This window comes from Peromyscus eremicus, chromosome 7 (assembly GCF_949786415.1).
Source record: "Peromyscus eremicus chromosome 7, PerEre_H2_v1, whole genome shotgun sequence".
Lineage (NCBI taxonomy): Eukaryota > Metazoa > Chordata > Mammalia > Rodentia > Cricetidae > Peromyscus > Peromyscus eremicus.
Genome location: NC_081422.1, coordinates 10,845,107 through 10,859,272, shown reverse-complemented (window position 1 = coordinate 10,859,272; position 14,166 = coordinate 10,845,107).

Genomic DNA, 14,166 nt, shown 5'->3' with positions numbered 1-14,166 from the left:
GGCAGATACAAGGTTTGACTAAGTGTGCCCTCTGCTGATGCTTTACAAACTGAGTAGATTAACTAGGTTGATCCAGACCTAGAGGTATTAGAAGTTTCTGCGTCTGTATTAAAACAACAGTTAGATTTCATTGTCGAACTGCTCCTACATAATTGGAGAGGTTTCGACTCACTGCTCCTGAGGTAAGGGGACTACGTGTGGCTGTGGGAGAAACCTATTGTTTCTCTGCTAATTGATCAGGAATAATTAGAAAACACCTGTGTGGTTAGAAAAAAAATAAAACTTCAAAAATAAAAGGAGACTAAGAGTTACTTCAGATCACTGATAGCAGTCTCTGTTCTCCTGTCCTGGCTAACCACTCAGCTATTAGCACCAACTGGGTCCCTAATCCTCATTTTGAGTGGATTAATGTCAGAGCCCTTAATCCTAAACTATATGGAGAATTATACATTAGTTGAGCACAATTAATGTTGCTTAGGACCAAATACACCTCTTCAGAGCACATGACTTCACTCATTCACTAAATCCAGTGGGGAATATGACAGGCCCCCAGACCTTAGCACTAATGACTCGCTGATGGAAGTACCAGTCAGGGTGTAGACAGCACCACCTATCCAAATGAAGACAAACACCTAATCCACCGCAGTCCATGGTTCTAGGACAGGCTCTAAACACACTAACCTTGCATTTTGTTTCCTGTAATTATGCTTGGCTAACTGCTCTTGTTAACTCTAGTTTGTCAACCCAGAACATGGTCTTTGAGCTTAAAAGCTGACCCTGAGAAAGGCTCCTGACTATACTGGGATCCTGAACACCCAGTGTAGTTGCCGGCTGGCCAATAAAGACTTTCTGTTGCCTTAATCCCACGTCCCAGCAGTCTTTTCTGGTGGATTTCCTTCCACAACTGAAAACCAATGATTACCCATTTTGTTTTGAAACAATCAGAAGCAAGACAACAGTAAGTGGAACATTGGAAACTTTTTTAATGAATGTTGATATCATGAAGTCAGCAGAAAGTTTAATAAGTTTAAGGTAAAAGAAAAGACAGAAAGAAGAGGATCCTGTTGAGCTGAATAAAAAGATAAGCAGGTTTGGATGGGAAGCTGGATGGATTGGCATGGAAGGGAAATAAAGATGTTCGCACACACTGAGGTGAAACAACCTGCAGCATGGTCTGGGGATGTTGTCAGTTGGCACAGTGCTTGGCTTTGAACCCTAGAACTTCCTAAATCGGGTGTGGTGCTGCTTGCCCGCCATCCAAGCTGGGGGCGGTGGGTGGGCAGTAGAAGCCGGAGTTCAAGGTTAAGGCTTTGGCTCATGTAGCAAATTTGAGGCTAGCTTGGGATGCCTGAGACTCTGTCAGAATGAAAAGGAGAAATCAGCCATCAGGAGGTCTCTCTGGAGTACCAGAACAAGAAACTGGGTGTCGAGTTGTAAGGGTGTTTAGTAGGTCAGTTTCTATGACCAGAAGCTTGATAGTGCCCCAAAGGCAAGCTCCATGCTGCAGGGGAGGGGAAGCCTTAGCTTCCCAGGCCAGGGAGTGGGAAGTGTGCCTCCATGTTTTCACACTGAACCAGCCGCACTGGGACACCAGGCCTCTGCTCCTGTCCTGCGTTTGGGGACAGCTTGGGTGCACACAGCAGACTCAGATCTAAACATCCTGATAATTTCTCCTGCTGTGACAACTGGTCTCCCTGTGAACACTGGTGTCGACCTCCCCAGCACTGGATGTCACAGGAAGTATACTACTTCTTGTAAGTCTGTGACCTGTAAGCAAGGCCTGGTGCCGTGTTCACCTCCTTCTTATGTGGCCCCTGGGACACCTCTCCTGAGGTGCTGGTGGCCAGCTCCCACTCTCACTTGGGCCAACATTGGTTGATGTTGAGATCTGTACTGGGTTCATTCCCAATTTCCGTGGGGGCCTTTGAGTCAGTCACCCTGTCTTCCTTGAGACCACGCCACACTCCCTGAGTGAGCCCAGGAGCTAAGTCCAGTGCTCCACGTGTCCCTGGGCCACCTCACAGACCCTGGAGGTTACTCCCCTTCGAATAGTGGAACTTTTCATCTGCCGAGCCAGTTGTGACTCAGGGAGAATTTATAATGACTGTTCTTTAATAAAATTGCCTTAATGTGTGCATGCAAAGCTATGAACTGAAATACTGGAGCAGGTTTTGAAATTAGAAGTTTTGATCTGGAGATCTGCCCAACATTGAAGAGCGTTTACTAAATAATCCTTCAGAGAATAAAAATTGGAATCCTATGATAGAAGTTCACAATGAACACACACACACACACACACACACACACACACACACAGAATGTTAGGTCGGTGTTGCACAGATCTTAGATCTCAAGTCCAGCATGAAGCCTGGTCTACAGAGCAAGTTGTAGGACAGCCAGAGCAGTTACAGAGAGAAACCCTGTCTTTAGACATAAACAAACAAATCACAATGGACTGTAACTCCATCTCCCAAGGCACATTCACAGGCATATACCCACACCATATACATCATTAAAATATGAGAATTGTAAGTTATATTTATATACCCTTCTGAATTGTTTTCTTCTAGTACATGTAAATTTAAACAAAACCATGCCAAAGAACACTCAATTAAAGAAGTAAAAAAGAAACAAATCTTGGGTCCAGTGACTTTTTGCTGCATTCATTTTTAGTGTGTGTGTGTGTGTGTGTGTGTGTTTTGTGTGTGTGTATTTGTGTGTGTGAATGTGGGCATGGGTGTGTGTTTTGGATGGCTGTCGCTTTGGGGAGTTGGCTCTCCCTTTCACCAGTGTTTCTGTGGATTGATAGATCTTCAGGCTTGTGAGCAATTGCTTTTACCTGCTGCTCCATCTTGTTGACCTTCCATAGACAATATCAGACATGTGAATGAGGGCAAGGCTAGACCATGTCACCCTGGAAGACAAATCCAATTAAAATATGGGGTACAGATTTAAACAGAAAATTCTCAACAAAAGAATCTCAAATGGCTGAGATACACTTAAAGAATTGTTCAACATCATTAGTTATCAGAGAAATGCAATTCAAAAATTACTGAGATATCATCTTATACCTATCCAAATGGCTAAGATCAAAAAGGCTAATTACAGTCTATGTTGGAGAGGATGTATATGTTTACACTCCCACTGCTGGTGGGAGTGCAAACATATACAACCACTTTGGAAATCAGTATGATATTTTCTCAGAAAATTGGGAATCAGTCTATCTCAAGACCCAGCTATACCAATCCTGGACATATACCAACCATACCCCAAGGACACTTCCTTAACTATGTTCATTGCAGCATTATTCATAATAGCCAGAACCTGGAAACAACTGAGATGCCCCTCAACCGAAGAATGGATAAAGAAAATGTGGTACATATACACAATGGAGTATTACTCAGCAGTAAAAAAAAATGACATCATGACATTTGCAGGCAAATGGATGGAACTAGAAAAAAATCATCCTGAGTGAGGTAACCCAGACCCAGAAAGACAAACACGGTATGTACTCACTCATAAGTGGGTATTAGCTATAAAGTATAGGATAGCCACGCTACAATCCAGGGACCCAGAAAGGCTAGGCAACAAGGAGAACCCTAAGAGCGATGCATGGCCAGGGATTGAATGATGCTGGGATTTCAAACTTGTATTCACCACGCCCTTCCTTCTTTCCTTCCTTCCTTCCTTCCTTCCTTCCTTCCTTCCTTTCTTTTTTTCTTCCTTCATTTCTTTCTTTCTTTCTTTCTTTCTTTCTTTCTTTCTTTCTTTCTTTCTTTCTTTCTTTCTTTCTCTTAATTTACAGACGGCATAGGGAAGATTGTTTTATAAACATTATTAGCAAAAATAGGGGGTGGGTGGAAAGGGTGGGGTACTGGGGTATGGGAATATGAGAAATCAAGTTGGTTGGGTAGGGTCAGGACAGAGGGGGAGAGTAAAGAAAGAGATATCTTGATGGGAGGGCATTTTGGGGTTAGGGAGAAACCTGATGCTAGGGAAACTACCAGGAATCCACATAGATGACTCCAGCTAAGTCTCCTAGCAATAGTGGAGAGGGTGTCTGAACTGGCCTTCTGTAATCAGATTAGTGACTACCCTAATTGCCATCAGAGAGACTTCATCCACTAACTGATTGAAGCAGATGCAGAGATCCACAGCCAAGCACTGGGCGGGGCTCAGAGAGTCCAGTTGAAGAGAGGGAGGAGAGATTGGACAAGCGGGGGTGGTGGTGGGGGTTGGGGGTTTGGGGGGTGTCAAGATCATGATCGAGGAACCCACAGAGACAGTTGACCTGAGCTAGTGGGAGCTCATGGAACTCTGGACTGATAGCTAGGGAGCCTGCATGGGACAGACCTAGGACCCACCCAAGCCTTCTGAATGTGACAGTTGTGTAGCTAGGGCTGTTTGTGAGGCCCCTGGCAATGGGATCTAGACCTGTCTTTGGCACCTGAGTTGGCTTTTGGGAACCTGTTCATCATGCTGGTATGCCTCCCCCAGCCTTGATGCAGGAGGAGGAGGAGTTTGGTCCTGCCTCAACTTCGTGTGTCATACTTTGTTGACTCCCATGGGAGGCCTGCCCCTTTCTGAACAAAGGAGGAGTGAATGGGGGGCAGGTAGATGTAGATGGGAGATGGGGGGAGGGAATAAGAGGGGAGGAGGGAGGGGAAACTGTGGTTGGTATGTAAAAATAAATGAAAAAAAATGAATTAAATAAATAAGAGGTCATACTGGCTGAATTAGATTTCTAAGAGACAACCACACTGCCTAATTTTGAGGTTAACTTCAAGGTAGGAAATGTATCCTGGCTTTTGGGATCTGTTCTCATGAACAGGATTTTACATTAATGGGCAATAGTCTGTTTATCCAATCAATCTTGTTTCTTGGGTTGGGATTGTTTTTGTTTTGGAGACTGTATCATGCTATATAGACCAGACTGAATGATGCTGGGATTTCAAACTTGTGTTCACCATGCCTTTTCTTTTTTTCTTTCTTTCCTTCTTTTTTTCTTTCTTTCTTTCTTTCTTTCTTTCTTTCTTTCTTTCTTTCTTTCTTTCTTTCTTTCTTTTAATTTACAGATGGCATAGGGAAGATTGTTTTAGAAACATTATTAGCAAAGAAGAAAGAACAATTTAAGGTCAATGGCTGACTTTGTGATGCTGGGTTTGCTGGGTTTATATTGGAGAATACTGAATAAAATTATTTTTTCTTGGCTAGATTCTGTGTTGTCCATAATAGCCTTGAACTCACTATATAATAGAGTTAACCTGGAACTCTAGCTTCTTATGCCTTCACCTTCCAGGTACTGGGGTTACAGACGTATGTGACCATGCAGGGCTAAGATTATTCTTTTAATGGTATCTCTCTTTTAAATATTTTGTGTGAGCCGGGCGGTGGTGGTGGCGCACGCCTTTAATCCCAGCACTCAGGAGGCAGAGCCAGGTGAATCTCTGTGATTTCGAGGCCAGCCTGGGCTACCAAGTGAGTTCCAGGAGAGGCGCAAAGCTACACAGAGAAACCCTGTCTTGAAAAACCAAAAAAATAAAATAAATAAATAAATAAATATTTTGTGTGTATTACAAATATCTAAATGTACTGTCTTATCAATAAAGAAATACACTATTTCCTTTGTTTAGAAACTTCTGAGTCAGCTAGGCAGTGGTGACACACTCCTTTAATTCCAGCACCCAAGAGGCAAAGGCAAATGGATCTCTGTGAGTTTGAGACCAGCTTGGTCTACAGAGTGAGTTCCAGGACAGCCAGGGCTATACAGAGAAGCCCTGCCTCAAAAAAAAAACAAAAAACAAAAAACCGAAAACAAAAGACAAAAGCAAAAACCAAATCAAAACAAACAAACAAACAAAAGGAAGAAAAAAAGGAAACTGCTTAAATGAATTGGCAAGCTTGAAGATGTTTTATAATTTCATTTGATTAAGGAATTTGTTAAAAATCTGAGGTCCCAATATTTTCTAGTACCTATTACGTGACAGTGTTTTTATACATAGCTCTCAAGAAATTCCAGATACACACAGAAAAGATCTCAGGATATAGAGTTTGGTGCTAACTAATTCAAAACAGTATCATCTGTGCAATGAGGTATTCAAGATCTAAATTTTACCATAATAACGTCTTGTCATAAAAAAACGTAAATACAGTTTTACAAATACGAATGTGCATGAAACTCAAAGGCCCACTCGCAAGCCTGTGTGAAAAATGGAAAATCAGGATTATGTCCATGACATAAGGCCTTTGCTGTCCAGGAGGTGGTGATGGGAGGTAAGCCAAGTTACAAATGCCTGGAGAGGGTGCCCAAAGATGAGGGAGCCCGAAAGTGAGGCTCTTCCTCAGGAGATGAAGTCTTGTTGGGTGAGGGATCACAACAATCTGAGGGGTAAGTGAGCACCAGGTACACATAACTAGGGCCTGAAGACGGCAGTGAAATCTGACTCATGTAATAAAACGTTTGAAATCTGCAAATGATTCAGGATCAGCTGGAGAGGCTGCGTAGTCCCCTAGTGAGCCAACACACCCTCCCCTACTTCAGCTTGTGGAAGACACCCAGGCTGGACACACAGGAGACATGTACTGTGCCGTACTGATTCAGGCAGGCAGAGGCAGAAGGGGGTCATGAACCATTTTACATTTCATGGGTTTTACTTGTTCTTATTTGTCGCATCCGCCTCGACCAGCAAGGATGACGCGACGCCAGACTCTTCTCTAAGCAGTTTATTCAGGAACCTTGAACAATCTTCTGACCCCGGGGATAGTCTTTTCTTCTTCTCTCTCTCTCTCTCTCTCTCTCTCTCTCTCTCACTCTCACTCTCACTCTCACTCTCACTCTCACTCTCACTCTCACTCTCACTCTCACTCTCACTCTCACTCTCACTCTCTCACTCTCACTCTCTCACTCTCCTCTCTCACTCTCACAGTCACCCACACAGTCACTCTCACAGTCACACTCACAATCACCCACAAGAAAGCCAGCCCACGCCCTTTTATAGCCACTGGGCAAATCAACCCCGTGGTGCCACGTGGACAATGCCGCTAGGGTCAGACACGTGCAAGCAAGCCAGATTAGGTCCAGGTGTGCAGAAACAAGGCAGATCCTAGCCTTAGCCAAATAAGGAGCACCTGCCATCGGGAAGGCAGAAGCCAGACGCTGCGCCATCTTTGAGGCACGGCCGTGCACGGCTCTCTACACTTATTTATTCATTCAATGTTTTTAATTAGACAGAGCTTCCCCAGGCTGGCCTCAAATCCCCTACATAGCAAAGCTCCTGATCTTCCTGCCTCTGCCTCTGCCTCTCAAGTTTTGGAAGGGTCAGTCTGTCTCACCTTTTATAATGATCACTATGGAGGCTAAATAAACTGTATAGGGTGATGAATTGAAGCCGTAAGAGTCTTGCTGTAATCCAGAAAAGAGACCACAGTTGCTCAGACACAGCTGCTGGCACTGGAAACTGTAATACATAGATACATTCAGGGGATGTAGGTGGTGGTGGGTGCAGAAAGACAGGACAGTGGTTACAGTGAATGAGAGAGGGAGTAAAACGAAGAACGACTTGTGCTGGGCGTGTTGCTTAGTCTGTACAGTGCGTGCCCAGAGCATCTGAAGCCCTGGGTTGATCTCCAGCTCTGCAGAAACCGGAGGTGGTGGGTCACACCCAGGATTGGGGTGGGGGGATGGGAGGGCGGGGAGTGGGGGCTGGATCAGGAGTTCTGCTGTCTTCCTTCTGCTACATAGTAAGAGACCATGTGTAAAAAAAGAAACAAAACCACAACTCCTTAGCTATTTGCTCAAGGGATGACAGTGTTTATTGCGATAGGGAAGAAGGACAAATTATGGGGGAAAAAGAGGCAACTTTTTTCAACTCATTACAACTTTCATAGTAATGCTAAATAATTTGATTGACAGTAGGCAAATTGACCTTGCTAAAAACTTAAATGAGAAAATTTATAGTGTTAGATTCAAGGGCTTAGCATAAGTGTTGATTTTTAAAGTATAGTCAATATTTTATTCTTTAAAAGTTTCATATATTTACACAATATATATTGAGCATATCCACCCACCACTACTTCCCTCCAACTCTTATCCTCTCCCAAGTTCACATCCCCTTTTTAAAGTTGTTAACAACCTCCCCAGTTAGCAATCCCCAAAGGAGAGTGATTCTTCCTTCCTTAGCAGCTCTCCTCTGCCAGTAGCTCCTCTGACAAGGGGATGGGGTTGGAATCTCAGGCCCTCCTCCTCACCCATGCTGGATTTTTTGTTTTTTGACTTTTTGAAGACAGGGTTTCTCTGTGTAGCCGTGGCTGTCCTGGAACTTGCTCTATAGATCAGGCTGGCCTTGAACTCATAGAGATCCGACTGCCTCTGCCCCCCAAATGCTGAGATTAAAGACATGAGCCATCATTACCTGGCTCATGGTGGAATTTTGACTGGCGTGATTTTGTGCAGGTCTTGTGTAGAAACCTGGCTGCTGTGAGCTGAAATCTCCTTCAAAGTCTAGATTTTATTTTATTTTATTTCCAAATCAAGAATGCCTATTTAGGGGCTGGAGAGATGGCTCAACAGTTAAGAGCACTTGCTGCTTTTGCAGAGGACCTGAGCTGGTTCATAGCACACACATCAGACTGCTTACAACTGCCTTTATCTATAGGAGATTCAACATCTTCTTCTGGCTTTCATGGGTACCCCACACATGTATGTATACATGAAGACACACACAAATGTACAATTTTTTAAAAAGAATGCCTACTTAATTTCTCCACTACTGCTTTAATATATTCTCATAAATCTGTGTTTTCCTGTTGATCTAATAGCTTTCTTCATTAATTTTCAATTTATATATCCATACTAATGTGTGTGTGTGTGTGTGTATGTGTGTGTGTGTATACACACACAGAAAAGTATGTGTAGTTATTAAAAAAAAATACCTGTAACCACTGTCTTGGTCCAGAAAAGAAAAGCTGGGGTTACCAGGTATTGTGGCACATGCCTATAATCCCAGAACTTGGGAGGCAGAGACAAGAAGAGCTTAAGATCAGCCTTGGCTATATAGAAATTCCAGACCAGGCTCGACGGTGAGACCCTGTCTCCAGAAAGGAAGGTGAGAGTGAACTGCTGGGGTGTGTCCACCTGAGCCAACTGAGCCGGTGCTGACCACTAAATCCAAGGTCACCAGGCTGGCCCAAACACCTGGTGCTTGACCCAGTGGCCTCCTCTGGACGACAGTGGGTGGCAGCATGGGGCCAGCGTTGGCTTCCCGGAGCTGCAGGATGGTACCAGAGCAAGCACAGCCCTCTCCTTCTGTTTTCGTCCCCGTGGCCTGGAAGCCACGACTGTCAGTCCCTGCTGCTCCTCCTCTTGGCGTCCAGACACAAGCCTCAGCCTCTGCAGTTTATGCTCCTTGGCCCACTCAGCCCTGAGTGCAAGGCAGGCCTTGCCTTTTGCTGATTAGAGGACATTTATTCAAAATGTGTTCATTTCCGATGGAAAAGGGTGTGGCCATCAGTTCGGACAGTTGAATAGCTGAGGTGGAGAGAACACCACCAGGTTCTCTTCCGGGGCCTCAATGGGGTCAACATCAGAGACTCCAAAGGTGTGGTTTCCTCCCCACTGGAATCGGTATTATCAGAGCATTTGCTCAAAAAGCTAGTCAAGAGACTTCTCATGTCATAGACCTATTGATTTAAAAACTCTAGAGTAGGCCTTAGAAGTCTGTTTTTCTTATTTTCATTTATTACTATTACTACTACTGTGTGCACATGCTGCATGAGTGTTTGTGCCACAGCACAGTACGGAGGTCAGAGGATGACTTTGTGAAGTGTGTTCGATCCTATCACCTTTAAGTGGGATTCAAGGAATGAACTTGGGTTGAAGGCTCTGGCAGTACCTCTACCACTGAGCCATCTTACCAGCCCCAGAGATCTAGTTTAACAAGTCCTTCAGGTGACACTACTGGACACTCGGCTTGGGCAATGGCTGGTCTCCAGAGGGTGATTGTTCTCAGCCAGTGAATAGAGCCTCTGGGGCGCCAGCATTGCATTGTGAAGGTCCCAGATATAATGGTCTCAGATGTGCCATCATGACTGAGAGTCCTTGCCACAGGGCACGTAACCTGTCACACAGACTTTGACACAATCGGATCGCCTAGTTTTTCAGGAACATGGGTCAAACTGGTTTTTGCTACACCTTTGACCTGGTGGAAGGCCCTTCTTGCCCTTTGATTCACATGGTAAATGTTAGTGTTATCTCCAAATTCTAAAGAGGCCCATGAAGCTGTGTACCTCTTTCCTAGCATTTAAAGCCCCAGAATTCACCACTTTATCCTTGACTTTGAAGCATCTACTTTAGAGATCTACCCACTGGAGGCCAGACCATTGCACTAAAAGAACTTTGTGGAGTTAGGGAGAGGCTGTCTTCAGTCTTCTCTTTCATCTTCTGCTACACACATGTACTATCAAGTTCCTAAGAAAGCTTGCTACTTCCTCTTCTTCTAGTCTTATTAGAATGATATTATCCACAGAACAACCTGGTGTCCTGTGTGGTGGAAAGACTGTTAAAAACCCAGCTGATAAGGTGATAGCTCAGATTCACCAAGAGTGACCCATGATGAGTGACGTGCTTGTCATCTTGTGAGGTTGCACAAGATGTAGGTGTGAGAGACACCAGCACTGGGTGTACCCATATATTTATTCAGAGGTTCACTCTCTAGGGGTCCTGAAGAAGTCCTGAAGCATCCAGCTGTCTATGCTGAGTTTTGCTTCTTCCTCTGCCTCCTGCATTTTCTCACTGCCTCTGCCTCCCATGAGTAAACAGAGGTGGTGGCTGCAGTGAGCTCTTGGCCAGTCTTGGGAGTGTCTGCCGCACCCTGCATTGTTACCAGTGGTGAGGCAACCTTCTCTGGCATGGCTTCAGAGCTACAGGGCTTTCCGCCTCTTCATCAAAGAAAGGGTGACTCCCAGAAAAGTCTGCCTCTGCTCCTGCATTGCAAATGGCCTGACACCCTGGGATGAGAAATTCCCAGAAGGCACTCTGCAGCAATACTATAGTCCTCTGGTCCTTCACAGTCCCCGCCCACAGCCCGTTGTTTTCTTGTAATAGTGAAGGAGGGAAATGCTGATGCGGCTAACGTGGTCTGTGCTTTCCCTCTGCCCACTGAGGCCCACTGCCTGCTGGGAACCCTGTACTACCACGTATGCCTGGAATGTGGTATGTTCTGGAAGGGAACCTTTCCTTTAGTTGGCATCTCCACCTCCTCAGCAGTCAAGAGGACACCTGGAAAGAGTCAGCACAAAGACACTCATCCTGGGCTTTGTCACTTTCTAGACATGTCTTTCAGTAACGAAAAATCTACCCATTTTCCCTGAGCCAAAATTACAGTACAAGATTTTTGTGGGAAGGGCTGGGGAGATGACTCAGTGATTAAGAGCAGAGGACTTGGGTTTGGTTCCAAGCACCCACACGGTGCTCCACAACCATCCATAACTCTAGATCTAAATGATCTGATATTTAAAAAAAAAAATTAATGACTCTTTTTTTATTTCATGTGCATTAGTGTTTTCCCTGTATGTATGTCTATATGAGGGTGTCATATCCCCTGGAGTTACAGACACTTGTGAACCACTGGGTGTGGGGAATTGAACCCAGGTCCTCTGAAAGAGCAGCCAGTACACTCAACCTCTGAGTCATTTATCTTTACAGCCCTGATCTGATATTTTTATATGACTTTCGAGGCATACACGTGGTGCATGTCATACATGGAGACAAAACACTCACAGTCATTAAAAAAAAAAAAAGATTCTGTATGGTGTGAATGGGACAGGAAAGGACGAAAGTCAGTAGATGAAAAAGAACAACTTCTGTGCATCTGTATACTGTAGGCCAAACTCAAGGCCAAGGACACACTAATGTGCCTTTCTCCTATGGATTCAGGGCTACCATTGCCTCATCACCATCCCACATGCTTATCTGATTCTTTCTTTCAGTTTTCTTAAAACTAATAAACTTTATTTTTTGAGTTCATAATAGTTTAACACAAAGTAAGGTCTTAGATATCAAAATCCACTCCTGACAGATGCCCGGATTATCAGCATCCCTTACCAGGGTGGTGCCTTTGTTATACCTCCTTTGACACTGCCCTCCACTATTGCCCAAGGCTGTAGTTCATATTCAGGTTCACTCTAGGTGCTGCATAGTCTATGGGTTTAGACACTTCATCAGGCACAGCAGTTTGACTGCCTACAACTTCCTGTATTCCACCTATCCATCCCTTCCTAATCACAGACTTGGATCTTTTTGCTTCACAGTTTTACTTTTTCTAGGATACCCTATAGCTGGAGCCCCACAGTATGCAGGTTTCCTAGGCTGGCTTCTTTCATATGGCAATATCCAATTGAGTTTGCTCCGTGTCTTGTGGTTTGGCAGTTCACTGCTTTTTATTATTGAATACTATTCCACTGTATGGATGTACCATTGTTTGTCTGTTCACACTACTGAAGGATATCCTGGTTGCTCCTGAGTTTGGGTAATTATGAATAGAAATGCTACAAACATCCATATGTAGCATTTTGTGTAGAAGAAAGCTTACAGCTTATTTGTCTAAATATCGAAGAAGTAAGTTACTGGGGTATCTTGAAAAAGGTATAGTCAGCTTTGTTGAAAAGAAAACCAAAACTGCCCAACCATCTTCCCTCCATTACGTTTACTGTTCTTTTTCCAAATGGTCTAACCACATATTTATTTATACAAAGGGTCATACGAGCTTATTTGCAAAGTCCATTCCTTATCATACTTGGCCCAGTTGTGATGTTACCAGAGCAAGGTCAGGATTGCATCAGCATGCAGGAGCCAAAAGACCTAGCCTTTCTCCAGAGCATATCACACGGATTTATTGAGTAATCTTTCAATGAACTGGCTCTGTCCTCTGGCTCTCTGCTTCCTTCTTTGGGCACTGTGAGATGTTGGTCATAGTGCACCTGAGCTGGAGTTGGCATACAGGTTTAAGACAGGGCATACAATTTGATTTAATAAATGTTGGATACTGTTATTGTTATTCACAAGCAAACTTGTAACATTAAAAATTGTGGCTGGATGTGTGCTTGTAGAGGTTGGTGTTCATGTATTAAGACTTCCTTAAGATTTATTAAAAGTTTTTCAGCTATGAGCTTTGTACACTGAATTATTTATTGTGATCAACCATGATGCTAGCTAACTTTTTTTTTTTTTTTGGTATATTTAAGCAGCTTTTTCCAGATATTTTGAGATAATTGTATTACGTTATTGATTTCATTGAAATGCAACCATATATGGATACAAAAGTTTTTCTTCCCAATGTTTTTATTACCTATCTCTGCTTTAAATGGAAACCCACAAACAGTTGCCACGACCTTGCCTGAGAGATAGTGGTAAGGAAACCCTGTGAGTTGGTGGCATATGGTGTGGTGGAATGGTGCGGAGGTGAGGAATGGTGCCTGCCATAGTGGTCTTGGGTCTATCACTCTGCTTACCAGCCTCATGCTGAAACATCTGACTCTCTTGCTAGTCTTCATTGCTGCAGAGACTCCAGCGTGATGCCGTGTAGTAACCCTCACTAACCCTCAGCGAGTGGTCTCTGCTACAGAGAGAAGTGATTGGTGTGGCTGAGTTTCTGCATTTTTAAAATCTTCTTCCTAGTATCCTGGCAACCCATGTCTGCATAAACTGATGACATGACTGCTCCATGGCATGGTTAAGGGGAAGGTTCTTATTGTAGACGAGAGAGAGAGAGAGAGAGAGAGAGAGAGAGAGAGAGAGAGAGAGAGAGAGAGAGAGAGGAGGGAGCCAGAGGCACTGGTAGAGTCCAGAGCAGAGAAAGAAAGAGGTAGACTGAACATGGCCAGCAGACTGAACATGGCAGGGCTCTCTGTGAGAGAGGGGAGCACAGCAGGGAATGGAGACTAGAGAAGAGTAGAGAAGCAGGAACAGAAAGAGCACACAACTGAAATAGCAGGGGCATGAGGAGAATGAGTAGCTGGGGAGGGAAGCCCATTTAGGGTAGGGGAGTAAGTGAGAAGGCTAGGACGCTAGCATAGACTTTGAAATGCAGAACAGGTACTTGTGATACAGAAGGGGCATGGCACCACAGGTAGCCATATGTCCCTTCTGCAAATATAAAGGGAATAGTTCTT